Source organism: Perca fluviatilis, chromosome 11 (genome assembly GCF_010015445.1).
Source record: "Perca fluviatilis chromosome 11, GENO_Pfluv_1.0, whole genome shotgun sequence".
NCBI classification, from domain to species: domain Eukaryota; kingdom Metazoa; phylum Chordata; class Actinopteri; order Perciformes; family Percidae; genus Perca; species Perca fluviatilis.
Window position 1 is genome coordinate 11,439,464 of NC_053122.1, and position 21,897 is coordinate 11,461,360.

Sequence of the window (21,897 nt, forward strand, 5' to 3'; positions counted from 1 at the left end):
CCTTTCAGTGAGAGGACTTGAGGGAGAAGAGACAGATGAACTCCCCCTGAAGTTAGCAGACAGCCATGACACAATACTGCAGCGAGCAGAGAGGGAGATGTAGTGACAAAGACAAAAAAGAGGCCAAAAGGAGGAAAGAAAATATGAATGTGTAATGCATGGCATTTATCATTCTGGACGACTTTTAAATATACACACTTTTGCTATGTTTGCATGCAAACTACACCTAAAATACTCTGATCAAGATTAAGTTTGATTTAAAAAAAAACTGGAGACTGTTCAATAATATGAATATATTGTTAAGAGACACATTAAGTCCATTTCACAGGTGGCCCCAAACAATGTGCATTCCCCCCCCCCCCCAATGTCTGCTAGCTATGATGCTACTTGTGGACATAAACACCAACTCATTGGGCTAAAGTCCCTGATATACTACCAACACACAGACAACGAAAGCAAACATCCAAGTAAAACATATGGCTCTTTAGCTGCTAACTGCTCCACTAAGTTCACCAGCTAGTTGCTTATTGTGTCCGTCTGCTATTTGGTGCTGAACAGGAAGTGTATGGTGATGATTTATCTCAACTTTTTGCTGAAATCAACTGCCTGCTGCTGTAAAACAAGGTTGGTGATAATGGGGAAAGAAAACCAAACAGTAAAGTTGTAGGCCATAAACCAAACCATAAGCTGCAGGAAGCTAAAATCTCCGTAGAGCTGAGAGGAGCTGAATCAATGGTTGATGGTTTTCTGTGGATTTCATCATTACAAGCAACATCCTTCACATTACATGTAGTCTTTTGATCCATTGTTAAAAAATATTGATAAATGCAGCTTTAAATTCTAAACAATTTATTATTTGGTCTAAAAAATGTCAAAGAATTGTGAAATATTATTTCACATTTTCATTAGTGATCAAAATTCTTGTTTAATTTTTACTTTTACCGATTGATCGACTGATTTCATCACGCCCCTAAAAAACAAAGTTAGCGATTGGTAATTAGTAAGCAATTCGAAGTGTGCTAATCGGGTTATGTTAATGCAGATTGTGACATTAAGAAATTAATCCAACAAAGGCCTTTAAATAACAATTCCCACTATCAGAGTGTTGCCTTAATCTGATTACAGTCAAATTATTAAAGTAAATGTTAATGTACTGAATTTATGCTTTCTTTTGTGTAGCACTTTGGTTTTTTTACAAAAGAGTCTACAAAAAGTTGGAACAGTCAAATAAACAAGCAATCAGATACAAGATGAATTAGCCTTTGCCCTTTTTTGACTGAAGATTTTACACAATTTACAGGATTCATCTCTGTATCTTGTTGCTATGTAGCTTCCCATAATAATAAAGTAACAGGTTTTCACTGTCAGCTGCATTTAGAGTTGGTCCTGGCAAGCCCTGCATGGCCTTTCTTGGCTTTTGGAAAAAATGACTCTTTCCTGGCTTTGTGGTATTTAATATCAAAAGCATTCTTGAGCCTTCTCCTCACCAGCCAGCCACCGTTGTGCTGCCGTCTATTGAGCCGGCTGAATCAGTCACCTGGCAACACACTAAAACTAATGCCCGGTATCACCTCGGAGATTCAATACACCGAGTCAGACTACCAAAGGTTCTCCTAAGTGGCATGCATAGCAACCCCATTTCAAAACACCACAGTGGGTTGCATTTATTTCTATTTGGTGAATCACATAAATTCAGGCAAAAGTAAAACCTCAGCTTTAAGGGAGACAAACTGCACACTGCAATAGGCGAAGCTAAAGGACGCTCTGACTGGAATTAGTTTAGAAGGTGGCGAGAGGGAGGAGATAAAGAAAGAAAGAGCAGGAACGGGACAATTGAGGAGAATCATAGTCTTTTGGTTTTCCCACCATGAGACACACACACAAACACACACACATGCATACACAAACACACACAGTGACCCCAGGCTTCAGTAACCACTGGCTTCCAACTGAAATGGGCTTTGTAAGTTAAAAGGTGTGCCAGGCTCGGCTATAGACCCCTGCAACAAAAGCAGTGGTTAAATAGCATGGGAACACCCCTAGGGATGTAGGCCAGGGTCAAACAGTATATGCAGTGAGTGTGTGTGTGTGTGTGTGTGTGTGTGTGTGTGTGTGTGTGTGTGTGTGTGTGTGTGTGTGTGTGTGTGTGTGTGTAAATACAGTTAGTTCGGTATGTGTGGGAACAGTATCGAGTCTGTATCAAATCCATACAGTAGTGTGTGAGAGCATGTTGTGTGCTATCTGGATGGTGTGGCAGCCACAGGGGAAGCAGCTAATAGTCATGAATGTGAACAGGCATCTGTTACTGTGGGGCCTCTGCTGTTTTCTGTCTCAAGGCCCCAAAAAAAAAAGAAAAAATAAACCCATGGGAACGCCTGCTCACTGCACCCAGAACAGCCACTGCGCATGGTAATGGGATCCTGTTTATGAATGATTAAACCAACCATATACTTTCATTCAAAAGGATTACAATTATCTAATTCCTAATTTCAAATGACAGTTGGCATTCAAAAAACAGCTCATGATGACTAATGAATAATGATGTGAAGACACCTAGTAAGCGATGAATGAATAAATAATCAGATAAAACTTGCCACATTTGTACGCCACAAAAACAGTACTCAAATACTGCCGTAGTCAAAACAGCCTCCTTTTCTCAAAAGACTTAAAAAAGGCAAAACAGCTGGACTCAAATTTGATTTAAGATCTTCTTTCACCAAAAGCCCATCAGCTGTAGAGCAGCCAGGTCAGGTCCTGGGAGACGCTCCAAGTGCAAAAAAAAAAAAAGACAAAAAAGAAAATAGGCTCACGCTGAAAACAGACTGCAATCAGCTGCTGGAAGCAGCCAGCCTCTGTGCCTCGAGTTAGATCAGTCATCACATTCAGTCAGATGGAAAATTCCCTCCAAAAACATCTTTTAATATATCTATGAGCAGTTTCCGCAATTCAAAATGATTTACTACCTTACATGAACTCATTCCTGGATCTAATTATAACCTTTAACTCAAATCATGAGAAGCAAAAATGTGGGATGATGCAACCTTTCTCGCTCAGTCAAAGACGCCGTCAATCCTGAGAAGGCCAACTCCCTGCTGGCTCTTTTATGTTGAGCCCCGATGGACAGAAGCAGGAAAGGAGTCAAGGAGAGAGGGATGACACAGAGGACAAGGAGGCCAAGTCAAGGGTACGTAGAAGCCCCGACGCTCACCACGACAGAGAGAGGAGACAGAGACTCCAATCAAAGAGAATTATCCTGACAAACCCTCTTCAATCACACAGCCGACCCCCCGCCACCACACACACACACCCACCACTACATCTCTCTGCTTGTCTCTCATGCGTCTTCTTCTCCCTACGACCACATTGGATGAAAATATTTCATTTTTAATGAAAACAAAGTTATGTTGTAAAAAAAAAAAAAAAAAAGGCTGATTCCAGCTCCTTCACTGGGAATGTTTTCTAGTTTTTTCTAGTCTTCACTCCTCTATGGCAGTAAACTGAATATCTTTGAGTTGTGGACAAAACAAGACATTGGAGGACGTCATCTTGGGCTTTTGGGAAACAATGGGCGACATTTTTCTCCATTTTCTGGACAAAACAAGTAATCGCTGAGTCGAGAAAATCTTAGACAAAGAAAATAAGGGTTAGTTGCAGCCCTAAAGGTAACAGCAATGAATAAACCCATTAGACGGGAGGAGAGGTAAGAACGAACTGGGTGAGTATTGTCTGTTTATTGTTGTTGATTACAAATGCATAATGTGGCATTAAAGAGCCCTGAAATCAGCTCATTTGTTGCCTCGCCATCAGAACACCACTGCAGGACTCAGCCAACGTGGGGCGAACGCTCTAACTGGATGAGCTAGAGGCCGCCCCGAAGTTCTTTTATTTTTTAAACCATGCAACAAAACAAGTAACATTAAGACAAAAACAGTCATAATCAAGTTTGAATCATTTAGGCTTTGAGTGCCCCACATTATTTTTGTGTCTCTGGTGCTTCCACACGCATACAAACTTGGGAAGAAAAAAAACATCCATGCTGTTTCGAGTGAGATACGGTTTCTGAATGATTCCTGCCTTCAGTCTCCGGGTGAGCTGGTCAAAATCGGCACGGCTTTCTACGTCAGTAGCCGAGACGAGGTGGCTAACCGTAGCATGCTAGCGCTAGCATGCTAGCTCGTTCTCAATGGCAAAACACCGCTACAACGCACACTAGTTCACCATAATCTACAAAAGAACTACTTACATATCCCTGTTCTGCAGGTATTCTAGGCAAAGTTGGAAGTGCGCCCTCGTTTAGAAGAAGTCTCCCGGCTAATCCCGCCTTGTACTGACTGAAGTTGTAGAAACAAACAGCTATCTGATGTGATCCTTACCTAGCTACTGCGCATGTGCGCCTCCCAACAAAGATGGGATAGAAGTGCGATGCCTCACTCTGTAGCTAAAACAGAGAGCTCAACACACAGGGTGAAAAGAGGAGCTGCAGCAATGTGCAGTACAACAAAAATATGGTGTTTTTTGAAAATTAAACCATGTAAATCTATTCTGGTACAACCTCAAAATACAATTATGAACCTGAAATTAGCATAATATGGGATCTTTAATCTTTGGTGTTACATACTTATGTCTATGGATTTTGTTCACTACATTTCCCAGCATCAACTGTCAATCAATTTTGTTTGATAAATTTGAGTCACTTTTTTTATAAACTATGTCTGACATACAGTACAATGCATTACATGTTCAGGCCCCCCTTATGTTTGATGTTGTTCCTATTGGGCAACTCCAGGAGCAAACACCATGAGCATCAAAAACTGTCTTATATTACAACAATGCAAGTGCTGCAAAATACACATTTACTTATAAGAAAATGTCCTAACACTCACAGGAAAGGGATTAAAAGGAGTCAAAAGTTGTGTAGCACAGCCACGTTTAGCAAATCCAACTAACCAATCAGATTAAAGGACACTTTGGCCGTCCACCAATCGGCAGTGTCCGCTGGGAACTTGCTGATGCCTCCAGAGAAGTGGAAGAGGAAAAACTTGAAAATATGAAAGTGCTTTTTGGTGTTAGAAGCAGATGAGATAAGATACCATTTAATTGCTTCTTTCATAAGCACAGCTTTAATCCAATTGTTACAGCAGTGGTGTTTCATCCCACTGATAACTCACAACACTTTGAACACTGATTTTCACACACATAGACACACATATATATATATATATATATATATATATATATATATATATATATATATATATATATATATATATACACACACACATATATATGTACACACACACACACACACACACAGATTTCCTTTCTGCTGCTATGGCAGAAAAAGTGCTTAGCGTGCCAAATGCTCCCATTTTTTTAGGCAAAATTTAACTAGGTGAAAATTTGACTTTAAAATAGAAATATAAGCAAATATAAAGATCATGCGTGGTGTGTGTCTGTGTTGAGTGTGTTTGAAAGAAGAACAGAGAGTTAAAAAGGGGGAAGGCAAAGGGAAGGAGAAGTTTTAGACGGGATGTTGGATCTTTTTCGGCATTCAACACCATCTCCATCAAGGTCAAGACAGAAAGGAAAACTGAAAAAAAATCATAAAAAAGGAATATTTGGAAAAGAAATGTGACGCCATGAACTGAAACAAGATGAAACACATTCTCTTCCAATAAATACCCTTTGTAAAAAGATATATGCTTTACAATTGATTTCTGCAGTAAAATAGTGTTTTCTGAAAGGTTTTCACGCTCTGTAAAGCATTTCTGAACACACACATGCATGCACACACACAACAATGGTCCTGTGGTGTAAAGGCGCTGGCACACCAACCCGATTATCGGCCGAGACTCCAGTCTGTTCGCTGTGTTCTGTGCCGTCGTCAGTCGGAGGAGCCGTCGGCCTTCATTTGGGCCGATCTGACTTGTTGAATCGAAAGGCGGGCAGTTGGACTCAATGACCAATCTGATTGGTGGAGGGCTAACACGGAAATGACGAGCAGGATGAGCGTGAAAAACACCTCTCAAAATCGGACGAAAATCTTTTAAACTGACCTTTTGTCGATATGAAATGAAGACAGATTCAGCAACTGCGTGGCCTATTTCTCGCTTAAAATGTTTTCAGAAACACGTTTTCGGTGAACTATTTCCATAAAATACGAGATTGTGTTCCCAACGAGCCGCCATGATGGTCTGGCTTTGAAATACGGGAGAAGCCAGACCCGCGTGGCGCGTTCCGTCCAATCAGCTGCCGGTTTTCATTTTTTGGGCGACAATACAGATTAGCGCTGCCTGCTGTTATGGAGACGTATTATGTCTCGCGCACGCGCAGAACGTACGCTCAAGTCGGCGTCGCTTCGGTGTGTCCCGAGGCACTTTTTTTGACCAACACGAGGAGGCAGTCAGTCTGACTGCCGTTTCTGGTTGGTGTGTCAGAGCCTTTAGGCAGGAGAGAAGGCACCTAATCCTGTTACAGCATGACAACTACTAAACCCTGTATTCACTGAAATATGCCCACCCTGGACACACAGGCACAGACACAGACACACACACAGACACACACACACACAGACACAGACACACAGACACACACACACACACACACACACACACACACACAGACACAGACACAGACACAGACACACACAGACACACAGACACACACAGACACACACAGACACACACAGACACACACAGACACACACAGACACACACAGACACAGACACACACACACACAGTAAAAGGAACAGGAAATAATTCACAGCCTTAAAGTGGACATTTAGTAACCTATTATGTGATTCCAGTGATGGACAGTTTACTAGCCTCATCTGTACTGACAGTTTAAGTGGTTTGGGTTCAAACGTCTTGAGGCCATCTTACAAAAAGGTAATGTTTCAAACGGCTGCATTAGCAAGAGGGTTTTTATCCAGGATCCATTTGTTCATGATGATATCTGTAGACATTTATTTACAGCTGTACACAGCTGTGATTCTGTCTGTCTCCTAATGCGTGTGCCAGTCTGCTCAGATTATAGTAGAGTCCAGGAACTGATTTTTGGCGAGGGCATTGTCAATTACAGGAAGTTCTTTGAAGACAATTCTCTTACGTTACATTAATGCATTTTTTGGTCAGTCACCCTACTTTCTTTGTTATTTGGAGTTTCTACCAATTTTACATTTAATATGTCCTTTTTTAAAGACTTTTATTGACTAAAATTCAACATGTTGGTGTTTGAAATGCACTCTGACCAGCGGGTGGATAACATGAGTCAACAAAAAAGGTAAATCTCGTTAATATTATTTTTTCAAATATACCTTTCTCACAGCAGACATTTTGTCATAGTAGAAAAGGCAGAGGTGAAATTGATGACATTAACGATGGCTCAGTATGATTATGTGTCCCAGTAAGGAATGCAGTGGGCCAGCATGCACAATACAAGGACCTCCACTGAGTGGAATGGAGCCATCATCAATGTTATTAAATATACCTGTGCTTTTCCTACAATGGTATTTCAAAATGTCTGCTGCATGCTTGCGGAAGAAGAAAAAAAATTCACTGTGCCTGTCTCCTCAATCTTTGTTTGGGTGAGAGGAGGGAGGACGACGCTGGTTGGGGTGAGAAGGGTGGGTGGCACTTAAAGAGGACATGGGCAACATTTGTATGCTGTGTGTGTGTGTGTGTGTGTGTGTGTGTGTGTGTGTGTGTGTGTGTGTGTGTTAAAGGGTGAGAGGTCTCGACCAGACTGATCCTCACGGCTGTTGACCACATTAATCATGTTGCATAGAGAGGAGCGGGGTGCGTGCTGTGTGTGTGTGTGTGTGTGTGTGTGTGTGTGTGTGTGTGTGTGTGTGTGTGTGTGTGTGTGTGTGTGTGCTGCTGCACTTGACTGCTCCTATCAATTCAATTTCATTCCTCCCTCTGCTCCATTCTTTTCTCAGGGCATCCCCATCCCCCACCATAGAGCTCAGTAGTCTCTCTCTCTCTCTCTCTCTCTCTCTCTCTCTCTCTCTGTGTGTGTGATGGACTGCTGAGAGCCTAATGAGGTCCCTCCCCTTGGCTTTTTTGTGACAGAGAGAGAGAGAGAGAGAGAGAGAGAGAGAGAGAGAGAGAGAGAGAGAGAGAGAGAGAGAGAGAGAGTTTGTGGGTGTGGGTGTGTGAAGGGGGAAGGGAGAGCCAGAGGTGACAGGTTGGTTATGTACTTCTACATTTGCCATTTAGCTCTCCTCTCCCTCTCTCCCTCTCTCCCTCCCTCCTCTCCCTCCTCTCCCTCCTTCCTTGCTTCACACATCCCCTCACTCTCCCCTCTTTCCCTTATTTTGTCTTTCCTTCACACCCTCTTCGCCCTCTCTTCTGTCTCCTTCCCGCTGCCCCGCCTTTATCTCTTTTCTCACCCATTGCATCCCTGTGCCGGCCCTTTTTCATCCTCCACCTCCTCCTCCTCCTCCTCCTCCTCCATCTCCTCCTCCTCCTCTCTTTGCAGTCAGTCTTACCATTCATTTGTCGGTGAGACTGCAGCCTAATGGGGCATGGCAGGCCTTCCACTAAAGCAACCCACACAGAGTGCTGTTATTAGCAGGCAGGGAGATAAAGAGGAGAGGGAGTCAGGCGGACAGGCAGAGAAAGGAGGAGGAAAACTGTGGAAAATGCAGCACAATAATGTACGACGGTAAAATGGGGTGATTCACATTAACGCAGCGTTCAATTAACAAGTCCTGAGAAGGCATCTTCCACACTCCAGTTTGATATGATTATGTATCCTTCCTAGCAGTTAGTAGACTGGCTTGTTCATAGAGGAAGAGGCCATCAACAGTGCAGCATGACCCAACAGCCTATTACAGAACAGATAGGTGAGTCACAGTGAGGGAAAGGCTGCAGAGATACATGTATCAGAACACTGTGTCACAACTGTAATAAAGAGGTTGATATTTCTGTAATGTTTTCGTTAAAGCCCCAAACTGCACTTTAACCACAAAATGTGAAATATGTCCCCATATATGTGATTGAATTTCACTTACACAGTGCGAAAAAGTCAGACAGGGCAAGAAATGTGAGCATTAAATGGCCAGACAGGTTGTATACAAGGCAACAGTTTAGCTGGATTACCTAAACCACTTTATTTGGAGGAATTATAAACATTAGCATACCCAAAATGTAAGTAATAACGCCTTATTTCACACAAAAACTGTTCGATTTGAACAAGCTAGTGCATTCAGCAGCTGAAGCAAGGTGTTAAGTACAGGTTGGCTAACATGCCCGCCATAACTTTTTTAAGGCCTATGTGTTTATAGCTTCTTCCACTGCCCAAGGTAGCTGCTGTTTGGTGCTCGTCTCATTTGTCTGTATTAAAAACCTGTGTATGAGTTAGCAGGTTGCAATATTTGGCTCGAATTTCGGTGGTCTTGAAGCCCTTTGATTTTATTTGGTTTAAGGATTGGGCCTTTAACTATCTGTCGGACTCTCCAGAAAGGACAGAAATGCTGCTGATCCAATGTACAAGTCCTCATTATGGTTGAACGGATGTGGGTTGGTGCATTTTTACCATTTTGGCTTTTATTTTCATGAATACGATCAGGCTTAGATGAATGCAGTACTAACCAGTTGTCTGTAGGGCTGTCCTCGATTAAAGAAATTCGTAGTCAACCAACACACACACGATTTTGTCGACTAATCAATTCGTTGGTTTAATTGAGAGCTGTAAAACTCAGTTTCTCCACAAAGGATCATGAAAGAACACCACTTTAACTCTTGTGTTTACCAGAGATGTGCTCATAAGGTTCTTGGAAATAAGTAATTTAGGATTTAAAAAATAAAAAAAGCTGAAAAAATGACTAATCAACCAAAGATATCTTAGTCTAATCGACTTAGAGGGGGCAGCCCTAATTGTTTGAGGTCATTTTTATTGTATTATCATCATATTTTAATCTCAAAGGTTTGTTGAGCTCTTGCAGCTGTATGTAAACATAGCTATAGTGTCAGATAAAGTCTGACTGACTACTTGCACAAAGGGAAATGGGAGTGGCTGAGACTTTTTAGGACCTTTAGGGGGTTACAGAGTGGTGTGCTGGTCACATTTCAGATTCACACAGCACACGACTCAAAATGATTCAGCCACACAGGAGGCCCTGGCCCATTTGCTAATGCACACTGACAGTCTGAATCACCATAATAGGGGACTTGGTCTCCAAGTGATATAATTATTCGTAGTTTTAGCACTAAGTGCTTCCTTTAAAACCTTATCCACACATTCGGGGGGGGAGAAGGAACACGATGAAAAGCACAAGGTGACCGGGGAGAGAGAGCCTTGGCAATCAGAAAATATCAAATCAATTGAAGAGGTCGGTGCTGATGAATCCCATGGCATGACATTTTCCCTTTATGGTTTTTTTTAACATTAATATGCGTTCCCCCAGCCTGCCTATGGTCCCCCAGTGGCTAGAAATGGCGATAGGTGTAAACCGAGCCCTGGGTATCCTGCTCTGCCTTTGAGAAAATGAAAGCTCAGATGGGCCGATCTGGAATCTCCTCCTTATGAGGTCATAAGGAGCAAGGTTACCTCCCCTTTCTCTGCTTTGCCCGCCCACAGAATTTTGGCCCACTCATGAGAGAGAGAGACATCATGGCTTTCAAACGAGCAAAGTGGCAGTTGGTCAAGGCCACACCCCCAACCTCCACCTTGCCCCCCCCTCTCTCTCCTCCTCAATAGATACAGACACAGAAATGACACATACTAAGGAAAGCTCATTGTGGGACTGGCTCTAGTGGCTGTAATTCTGCACCAAGGCTGAATTTTGGGAAAGAGACTTCAGATACAGTATTAGGGGACCACTAAGGTCGATATAAAAGCATCCAAAGAGCACCATGTCATGGGACCTTTAAATACAGCAGAAAAGAATGACATGACAGAGCTATGAAGAGAAATAGCACATCAGTAAGCCACAATACTGAGCTGCACATGCAAAAGGGAAAGAGAAGACACGCGGTATGGCTGTTGACTCCCATTTCCTCAGATCAAAGTTAACCAAATGTATGGAAATAGTTTCTAATCCAACTATAATGGATGTCTCACACACAATGGACTCCTATGGGCCCTCGTCTGTCTTGTTGGCAGTATAGTAATAGCACTGTTGTGAGTGGCTGTGAGTGCTGCGGAGATTGTAAAAGCACACGATACAGGCCCTCGCTGCAATACACAACTGTGTATGCATGCATTTGAAAGAAGAGTGGGGAAAAAAGGGAGTGATGACTATCTGTGCCCGATATCTATGATCTACAGCTGCCCATTGCAAGTGGAGATGGGCCACACAATAAAGCACCAAATTCACTGCGCTCAAAGGAAAGATGAAAAGAATCAGCACATGGACAAGCTAACACAAAGCAGGGCATTATGGGACCAGCACTGGACTGCTGTGCTCAACATGCTGCAGATGTGGAACTGGAAAAAATCAAATCACATTAATTTAAGATTCTTTCCACTTGTAGCCATGCATACTACTGGGTTTTGTATTCGTGCTGTGTGACCCTGTAGCGCGTACAGTAGTCACAGTGCCGTATCTCCAGCACTGCTTCCACTAATATTCGCTCCGCCACACAGATCGAACCCAGAAACCCACATCCGATGAGAACGCGCACTGTAAAAAGGTCAAATCTAATCTAATTGGCTTGGAGAATACCTGATCTTTTCAATGTTATGGTTTAGTCCCTGTATCTGCTCTTTGACTACTCTTTTAGCATACAAAGAAAGACAGACAGAAAGTGTGTAAGTGCAAGGCAGAAAGAAAGTTAAAAGCTAAAAGTTAGATGGGAAGATGGATACCACTCTCTTGTCCTGTTTGGACTTTTTTTTAAATAACCTTGACGACATGGCACAAATGATTAGAGTAAAAAATAGCATTTAAATAAAAAAAGAAGAGAAATTATGTTGGATTTGGGGCTATCACTCTATAGAGAAAAAAGCGTTCAGTTGAAATTATTTTGCTAGCTGTCCCCATATGCTGCTCTTCATTTCTGTCTGAAAATCTGCACACTTGATCCACAGGGCACCTTATTCAAAAAACTTTAACTATCCCTCTAAGCTTTCGATGCTCTTACAAAATTGCCTGCAGCTAATAAAAAAAACATGTATTTAGACACACCTTGAACGAGAGTTCTGCTTGACTGAGTTGTATCCAACCATCAAGTTATCAATAGCAGCACAGAGATGAAGAGAGTACGGCTGCTTTCCCCCATTCCCGAGTTAAACAAGGAGGAAGGAAAAGAGATTTGGGGCAAATAAAATGAAAGCAAGTTTTAAGTTTTAATTTGGGGTGAAAATATTGCCAAGACTGTTGAGGCCCGAACTTCTTCAAGTGCAAGACAACATATTTGTCTTTCATGTGACTGGTGAAGGTGTCAAATAAAAGAAAAAAGTCCCCATGAAGATTCACATCATTCACATTTTTTTTTTTAAACAATGCTACCTATCACCCCCCCCGCCCCACCACTTCAATCATCCTGGATTTCCCCTCCTGTTGTGTGCGCGCGACAGGCATTGCCTTTATTTCTATGGAAATATGCCACTTAATTTCATGTGGGATTATATTACATGACAAAGTAGTGTAGCGAATATAGTATATCCCCCTCAGTCATCGAATTCTGCTGCATATGAGGATCACAACCTGATCACAAGACAGAGTTTGATTTGGGTCCGTTTTGCATTTCAAATACCACCTTTGCCTCTACGTCTGTCCATTTCTCGCCTTTCTCCCCAACATTTGTTATGCAATTACAACCAAACAAGGACATAATAGTCCAGTCTGCAAGCCTCAGCCTTCCCTTTCAAGTCCAGCCTCTCTCGGAGACATGGACAGGGGCCAGATGTGTACAACAACCATGGTCAACACGCACTTGAACACACACAGAAAGCCAATAAAAGACAGGTGTGGAACACTGCAATAACTGAATACAGAAGGCTGTCAGCTTCAAAAGCTAAAAAAGGACAAGGCCACCGTTGATCTTGGCTGATAATTGCACACCCACCACCCAAGGTAAAAGGACTAAAGGTGGACAGGAGGAGTAAAAACGTGTTTGCTCTGTGTTTTTATCTCATCACACGTGCAGGTACAAACAGCCTCCATACACACATGTTGTGCTGACAACTGTAAGAAAAGGAGCGGTTGTCGAGGGACGGGGCTGAGCAAACGGTACCAACGGCAAATAATGGCGCTTTTTAGCTTGCTACTGCAAACAAGTCCAGAGTGGAAATGGCACTGCTGAAAATCGCTGCAAAAATGTGGCTGAAACACCTGAGGCCAGGTTTAAACAAAAAGCACATAAGGGAAATACACACATGGAGAAAAGGGGAACAATGCTGGAAGGACACAGCAAGAAAAGAGCTATGATTCATTTTACAGGAGTTGAGCGCTGTTAGGGTAATACTTCCATTTTAGAGCTTCTTTGGCTTTAAAATAACAATCTAGGTAGGTTTGTATGAATTCAACAGTACTTTGTATTGGTTTCAATAGCACAGTGCTGGTCATATCTATACCCAGTTAATGAAACCATTCCCATTTGCTGCTCTGAAAATGGTTTTTAAGGAAGGGATGCCATTACATATCACTGGAATTGTATTTTTATATGGAGTTCATATGACAAATAAATTGATTGGAATTGACCTCAAAAGTTTAAGGTTGATGCTAGAATAGATGGTCCGGAGAGACGGGCAAAGGCATGACCCAAGCCAATCCTTCCGGACCATCCATTCTAGAATCAGCCAAAGTTGAAGAGCAAAGCATAAAGGCTGTTTTATGCTTCTGTGTCAACTCCACGCCGTCGCTCCTACCCTTTCAGACACTTTTCCTCCAAGGCAATCATCTGAACGCGCACACAAAAACTGATACAAGTACAAGAATGAAAAAAATGCAGCTTGAGAGAGGTTCAAACCCTGCTTTATTTCTCACATCCACACACCTGGCTAATGACTACATTGCCAAGAAATCGTCAGACGTCAAACTCTTGTCACACGCTAAAGTTTTGCTGACAGCGAACGCAGCTACTTGGAGATGCCGCACAGACCATGCTGCTTCAAACAGTCATTTCTATTATAACGTGGCAGTTTTGATGTGCTGTGTCGACGACAGATCATGTGTGAACAGCAGGAGCGCATGGACGCTCGAAACACATCCGAAGATCACAGCTCTGGTTTAATTAACGAGGCTAGAGCAACAAGACTGAGACAATGGAAAAGTCTATGGATTAGGCGCTTTACGATTCCTCTTTTTGTGTCTCATGTGTAACATCCAAATGGTCGCTTTGCTGTCTGGTGGAGGAAGCCGTCAAACAACAACCTCTGATTAATGATTTTAGATAATCAGCCCTCATGCCCTCTCACACATGCGTGCGTACAGGTGCCTCTTCCTTTGATGAATACAACAACAGAGCATCTTCCTAATGGCCTCATCTTCCACGAGCCTCTCCAAGAGCTAAAAAGAGTGCGGGGACAATTTGTTTTACCGATTTTCTCTTCTCGAGTGTGGCTGGCATGGAATTAATTACACTGATTAAATATTGTCTGTCTGTATTGTGCACTGGGAAAGGGTTGAAGACGGACTGTGTGTGTGTGTGTGTGTTTGTGTGTGTGTGTGTGTGTGCGCTAAGTGGCTTAAGTTGTGGCTCAGACGTGGCTCTGCTGTGAATATACATGGATAAATAGATACAAAAAGAAATGCACTTACCACCGCGCTGAAGGTTAAAGCACTTACAAGTTGAAAATGTACCATTTCTTAAAATCAAAGTGATGATGAGCGTTTAAATAATATAAAGCACTTTTCTAGTTACAAAGGGCTTTACAACAAAAACAGCAAGACACAAGTATTAAATTACAATGAAATACATCAACAGGATCATAGATCATGTAAAGCATACAGGAAAAGGCAAATATTTGGCAATTTCACTTGATAAATGACTCAAAAGCTTTAATCGACTATCAAAATTACTGCGGTTTCATTTTACGTAATTTTCAAGATCATCCATTATTTTATATCAAAAAATTGATGACAACTGCTTTAGAATTAAATATGAACACGAGCAACCCTTAAATTTGAATAAAAATGCCAGATATGGAAAAGTACACATTTTGTTTCCAGTCTATAGACTAGATCAAAGAGCAAACAGTAAACAGGACCAATCAAACCGATCAACACATACGTATATTAGGCCTACCTCCTCCTGTATACACATACACCATCAGCTAATGCCGACCTTACACCTAAGGACTGTCGCAGACTCATTTCCAAAATCGGAATGAAATCATGAGTCATGCTAGAGTTGGATCATTTGGTGTAAGGTGGACATGAAACTCTGTCCAATTCAGTCTTTTTCCCGTCTTGACAAAATCGAACGGGTTTGATATTCTCATAAGTTTTAAGTCGTTGTAGTGAAGTTAAAATACAGCTTCCAAACAGGAAGCAGCAAACGGCTAGAGCTAGTGTTGTTTATATATGCTATGGCGCTAAGCTGAATGCTTAAGTTGCTGATTTTCAACCAATGGGAGTTTTAAGGCCCTGACACACCAACCCGATTATCTGCCGTCGGACAGTCTGGTGAGGTCGGTGACTCGAGTCTGTTCGGTGTGTTCTGTGCCGTCGTCAGTCGGAGTAGCCGTCAGCGTTCATTTGGGGCGATTTGACAGGTTGAATCAGAAGAGGCGGGCAGTCGGACTCAATGACCACTCCGATTGGTGGAGCGCTAACCCGGAAATGACGAGCGGGATGAGTGTGACTAGTCTCTCAAAATCTGACCTTTGTCGATCTGAAATGAAGACAGATTCAGCAACTGCGCGGCCTATTTATCACTTAAAATGTTTTCAGAAACACGTTTCGGTGAACTACTTCATAAACTATGAGATCGTATTCCAAACGAGCCGCCATGATGGTCTGGCTTTGAAATTCCTGAAAAGCCAGACCCACAAGACACGTTCGTCCAATCAGCTGCCAGTTTTAATTTTTTGGGCGACCATACAGATTAGCGCCACCTGCTGTTATGGAGACGTATTACGTCACGCGCAGAGTGTACGCTCAAGTCGGCGTCACTTCGGTGTGTTCCGAGGCACTTTTTTGACCAACTCGGGGAGGCAGTCAGTCCCACTGCCTTTTCTGCCGACGGCCAGCCGTCGGGTTGGTGTGTCGGAGCCTTTGCGCTGACCTCCAGGTAATGCCGCCATTCATCCAGATGTACGGCAGAACAGAAAATCGCAAAAGCAAACTTTACCTTAAGTTACCAGCCAATGCCAGCGGTAGCTAGCTAGCTAGCTTGGTTAATTAATTCAAAATGAATCTAGCCGTAGGCATGCAATTTGAGACCCTGCAAGATCCCAAGTCTTTAACGTCAGATGTGAGATGGCGGTCTTTAAGGCCGGGACACATCAGGCCGATTATCGGCCGTGGGACAGTCTGGCGAGGTCAGTGACTCAAATCTGTTCGGTGTGTCCCGTGCCGTCGTCCGTCTGGGGGGCTGTCGGCGTTCATTTTGGCCGACCTGACATGTTCGATCAGATGCAGCAACTGCATGGCCTATTTCTCGCTTAAAATGTTTTCAGAAACACGTTTTGGTGAACTATTTTAGTACAATATGAGATCGGCCGCCATGACAGTCTGGCTCTGAATTTCCGGAGAAAACAAACCCATGTGACGCGTTCGTCCAATCAGCTGCCGGTTTTCATTTCTTGGGCAACATTACAGATTAGCGCCGCCTGCTGTTATAGAGATGTATTACGTCTCGTCTCCTCTCGTCTTTTTGGTCTGTTCTGTGGCACTTTTTTGGACCTCGGGGACGCGACTGATCATACATCGACGGGGTTTTCTGTCAACGGTCGCCCGTCGGCTATATGTGTCTACACCATTAGACATGAGATGGTGTCAGACTTGAGTCTTTTTAAAGTCTGTATAAAGTCTTCTAGTGTATGGCAGCCACAAGTCATATGGGGGTCTGACCTCTGCTAAGGTACTCATGGTTTCTCAGAAGAACATGAGCCAACATCCCGACAGTGTGGAAACACTGCAAAGGCGCATGTCCAGACTGTTCTTGTCAACTCTCTGACCTCTTTCTCACTCAACAGAGTCATGACCGACTCTTTCCAGCTTCCCCCAGTCGTCCTGTCAAAACCACCAACACTTCCTCAAGCAGCAGCAGCCAAAACAGTTGAGGAGACGGAAGGAATAAAGCAAAGAAGAAAAAAAAAACCTTTAAGATCTGGCCGACTAACAGCCCTTTACTATGCAGGAGCCAACAGACAGAATATGATTAAAGCGCGAGTCATCTTTTCCTGATGCAAGTTACAGAAACGAAGAGGGAGGGTGTGTGAAGAACATAAAAGAGCATGAAAGACAAGAGCTGAGTGAAACGCACATCAAGAAATTTGAAAAGAAAACAGAAAGATTAAAAAACGGAGCTGCGTCAGTGGACTCGGTCCTGAGAGTCGAGTCAGGAAGAAAGATTGGAGATGAGGTAAGCGAGGATGAGCTCACGCCTCCTTCTGTCTTTAATCGCAACACTCTTGAGCAACCAATGAGCGGCTTTACACCAGAGGCTCACGAGCTTTCCCACAACAAGGAGCCCCGCAGCCGTTTTGCAAGGGAGTTACATCTGAGGAAATACTGGCAAGAACCAACCCCCGACACCTCACTCCACACACACATTCAGCAAACTCAAATCTAAAAATCATACATGAACTGACACTAACTAAAGACAGAGATAACAAGTAGGAACTCCACACTAAAAAAGTAACTTACTTTCTAAGTGATGTGGAATTAAAAAAAACTAAATAGCTGCTCTTTTACATACTTCAATGTGGAGTTTATCATAGTGGTGTTTTCCCAGGCTATCTCGATTGCTCACGTTACCAATCACTTAATTCAATCGCATTCCTCAAAATGTGCAATATGTGGCATGTAGTAGTGCTAACATAAATCATCGCTAACAATTTTTGCTACTTGATTCATCATTTAATTGATATATAAAGCACAGTGCCAAACATTAATAGTTTCCAGCCTCTAGAATTTGAGGATGTGCTGCTTTCCCGTTTTGAAAAGTGAATTTTTTTTATTTTATTTTTTTTAACTGTCGTTTGGTCAAACCAGCAATTTAGAGACGTCATCTTGGACTCCGGGAGGCAACTGCTTTCCCATCAAAGTATGAAACTGATATTTCATATGGCAACTTTTGGTACCTGACTCAGTCGGTACCAAAGTAATGCTGCTGTTTTGATACCCAGTCCTATTTAAAAAGGACCGGTTTTAGGAGCTTTTAGACATTTCAGGACCTGAAACGTGTGGAGTTAAGAAGCCCCCACGGTGTTTTCAGCCCACTGACTGACTCTCCCATACAGTTTAATCCTGTTTCAACTTTGCTGCCTTGCCTTGTCAGAGTCACCGGTGCTTCAAAAGGCGTCAGGGACCCATTACAGCTTTATGTAACGTTGCAGAGACAGGGAGGTGCGCACACACATATACCCCCCCCACCCCTTCTGTGAACAAGGGGCTTTTCTACAGCTGGGTAACAAAGCATGACCCAATAATCCCAAAGCTTGACTCAAAGCTTAAGAACCCCCCCCCTCCTTCCCTCCCTCCTTTTATATCCCTTCCTCCCGCTCTCTGAGGACTTTATAAGGCTCTGGTAAGGGGGTTTCTGGGCGCACATGTGTGTGTTTGTGTCGTGAATGATGGGGGTTTTACAAATACAAGCACGCTTAGCTTTGATTATTCTAATTATGACTTGGAGCGAGGAGTAGATTATTATGAACACATGGGCCGATGAGTTGTTGATGAGCTCACGTCTCTTCAATCAGTTGGTATTACGGTTAAAAGAAGCCGACAGACAAAGACCTTTCCACGTAATGTATGGGGGTGGAGGGCATCCGAAGGGACATACCAGTCATCTCATTGTTTAACGGTAAACACAATTCCTGCTCAAAATGATTCTTTTCCAAAACCATGCCATTATTACTCAGCTTGCTGGAGAAGCCGTTACGCAAACTTTTAGGGGGAAAAGATCAGTAGCCAGATTCACACAAGCAGTAAGACACCATGATGGATATAAAAATCTAAATTGTGAAAAATAATACGATACCACTCACACAGCTCCCCGTCTCATTACGAAAATGAGATTTGGTGCTGCTTTCAATGTTTCATTGTGGTAACAGCAAGCAACAGTTGTCCTCTTTTCACACATTCCTAGTCTGGTCTTAAACTTTCCGTGACCCGGACAGTAGAAAAGCAAATCACAGATTTCCCCCCCCCCTCCCTAGCACCAGAACCCATTAGTAATTAACTGAAAAAACACGAGCAATTCCAGATCTGGCTTTAGGCACACCGATTCTGAGAAACCGGGAGATAAACAAGTCTAAAGACGAGAATGAGTTTATAGGACCAGGAGCTCTTGCTGTGCTTGTGATAGCTGTGAGGAATAACCAAGAAAATGAATAAATCTCATGATAGCCTAGCTTGTGAGCTTATCACTTCAGTGTTCCTGGTTGTGTACTACTTGGTGGATGTCTTAAAACCTTTAAGACGCCAGTGGTAAACAGCTCCCCTTAAGTCACAAACACAGCATCATCCACCTCAGCTTGGGATTGTTGCAGACGGCACAGGAGTTTCCCCAGTGTGGGGATTAATAAAGTTTAGCTTATCTTATTTATGACTTTGTCTTGATATAAAGCATACTAAACTAGGGCTGGGCAATATGGAGAAAATCAAATATCACTATTTTTTGACCAAATACCTCGATATCAATATTGTAGTTTGACTATTGGTGCTTTCATAAAATATTTACACAATGAGATTTTTGATAAATAATCATCAGTAATGTGGATATAATGACTAAGTGGGTAAAGTCAAATAATAGAACAGTTACAACAGTCTGGTAAGTTCAGAAAATGACATCACTATACTGTAATGCACCCTTTAAAACCAGGAAAAGACAACACTTACTATGACATATTACGATATCCAAAATATATGACGATATTTAGTCTCATATCACGATATCGATATAATATCGATATATTGCCCAGCACTATACTAAACTCAATAAAAAGGTAAAAAGTATTTTGTTTTGGTGTATGAATGTAGCTTGCAGCCCAATCTAAACAATTAATATGCATAACTTGTGATTCCAAAGTTGAATACCACTTTTCCATGCTGCAAGTCCCGGAGATGCCATTTGTTTTAAACCATACACCAACGTGCATGTGTCTGCATGCAGCCTTGTCTCATTCCTAATCACTCCCCGGTGTTCCCATTACAAAGTGCATGGCACGTCCATCTCACTTTCTCAAAAAACAAGTACTGCCACTGTTTTAAGTGGCGATTATATTATGCCATGTCAGGTGAAAGCAATCTTAAGACTGTCATTTACAGGTGTGTTACATGATCCTTAATGAGGGCATTGTGTGCGTAAGCGTGCTAGGTTGTCCAACCTATCTTAATCCAGCTGTGAACAAAACAATTGTTCGACTGTTAAGTCAGTCAGTAAACCTTCCACAATGACTGGTTCCCATGGTCTACAAAGTGAAGAACAAGCCACATCTTATCTTGATGTCACACAGCTATTTAGCCCGTCTTGTGTTTTGTTGACAGAAAGACAAAACCATGTGCCGGCCTGCTATGACTGACCTTGGATGGGATTGGAAAAGATTTGCCGTTTAAGCCGGTAAGACTGGAAGTGTTTGCTTACGGCTGTATGCTTTGTTTTGATCATGTACATTCCAACTGAAGTTCATAACCAATGGGATAAAGTTTACATTTTGGCCTTAAGTGCTACAAACTTTATAAATATTGTTAATGGAATTCTGTACACACACACACACACACACACACACCAGAATTATCAGGTGAAGCACCTAGTTCTGCTCTCACACACATGGCTTCACCTGTGTGGGTGTACCAGGTTGATGTCTGTAATGACAGGAAGTGTTAAAAGTAGGTCAACACTTCTAACTTGCTCAAGCAGCCTTTCACTAAAGTTAGGGTTTACAAACAATCCATGCGTATAGTACACGCCTTGAGGCTTTCAACAGAACTAAAAGCCAGAACAAATCTGACTTCAATCACTATATATGAACTTTCTCAGGCAGACTCAGGCTTGCAAAAACTTATCAAGCCAGACGGCAACAAATCTTACTTTCATATTCATGTCTCAGATTTCATTTAATTATAGGTTGGAATCGATGAGCATATATAAAATGCAATTAGATACAGCAGTCACAGAGAAACGCAGCAGGGCACAGTTTGCAGCTCCCCCCCACCCCCTCCAGATACCTTGGAGCAACATGAAACCCCAGACAAGCTCCAGTGGCTCTCATGCCATATGGCCTTAGAAAAATCCTACCGGTAACCATAAAACGCTGTTTTTTCTTGTTGTTGTTATTATTATTATTATTTTTTTTAAATGTGTCGGCTTCATCTCGTCAATTTCCCTGATGTCTGAGCTCATTTGGTGTCTGTGTAGAGCCGGGGGTATGAAGCTAATGAGAGGAGATGCAGCTTTGCGGAATGGCCCTTTGTTTGGACTCAGTCTCTCTGCAGCGCTGGAAATGCGAGACGCTTATCGATCATTTCAACTGGAAGCCTTTTGTGTTGCAAGCGACTGAAAGGCTTCGGGCAAACGCACTAATAAAGGCAGTTTAACGTTATACACTGCTACCAAGGGGTTCACTTTAATAATAAGAAACAACACAAACACTCCCAGCATGTATTTTTCCACGTTGGTGGCGACTGCGCTCTTTGTCCGGTCCGACCAGCAGCGGCAAATAAACAAAAAGCTGTGGGGGGATTTTTTCGGATTACCGTTGGATTAATCATACTAAGAAACCCAATAACCGCCTTTGTTCCTTGCCTAATCTCCCCCCCCCCTCAACGATGGTGA

General features: G+C 42.5%; 1 protein-coding gene across 2 annotated transcripts in view; it reads right to left on the reverse strand.

The window, feature by feature from the left end:
• The window catches only part of zswim5 (zinc finger, SWIM-type containing 5), a 71,729-nt gene that overhangs the window by 48,580 nt on the left and 1,252 nt on the right, over window positions 1-21,897 (reverse strand). The gene's annotated exons all lie outside the window — the stretch shown is intronic.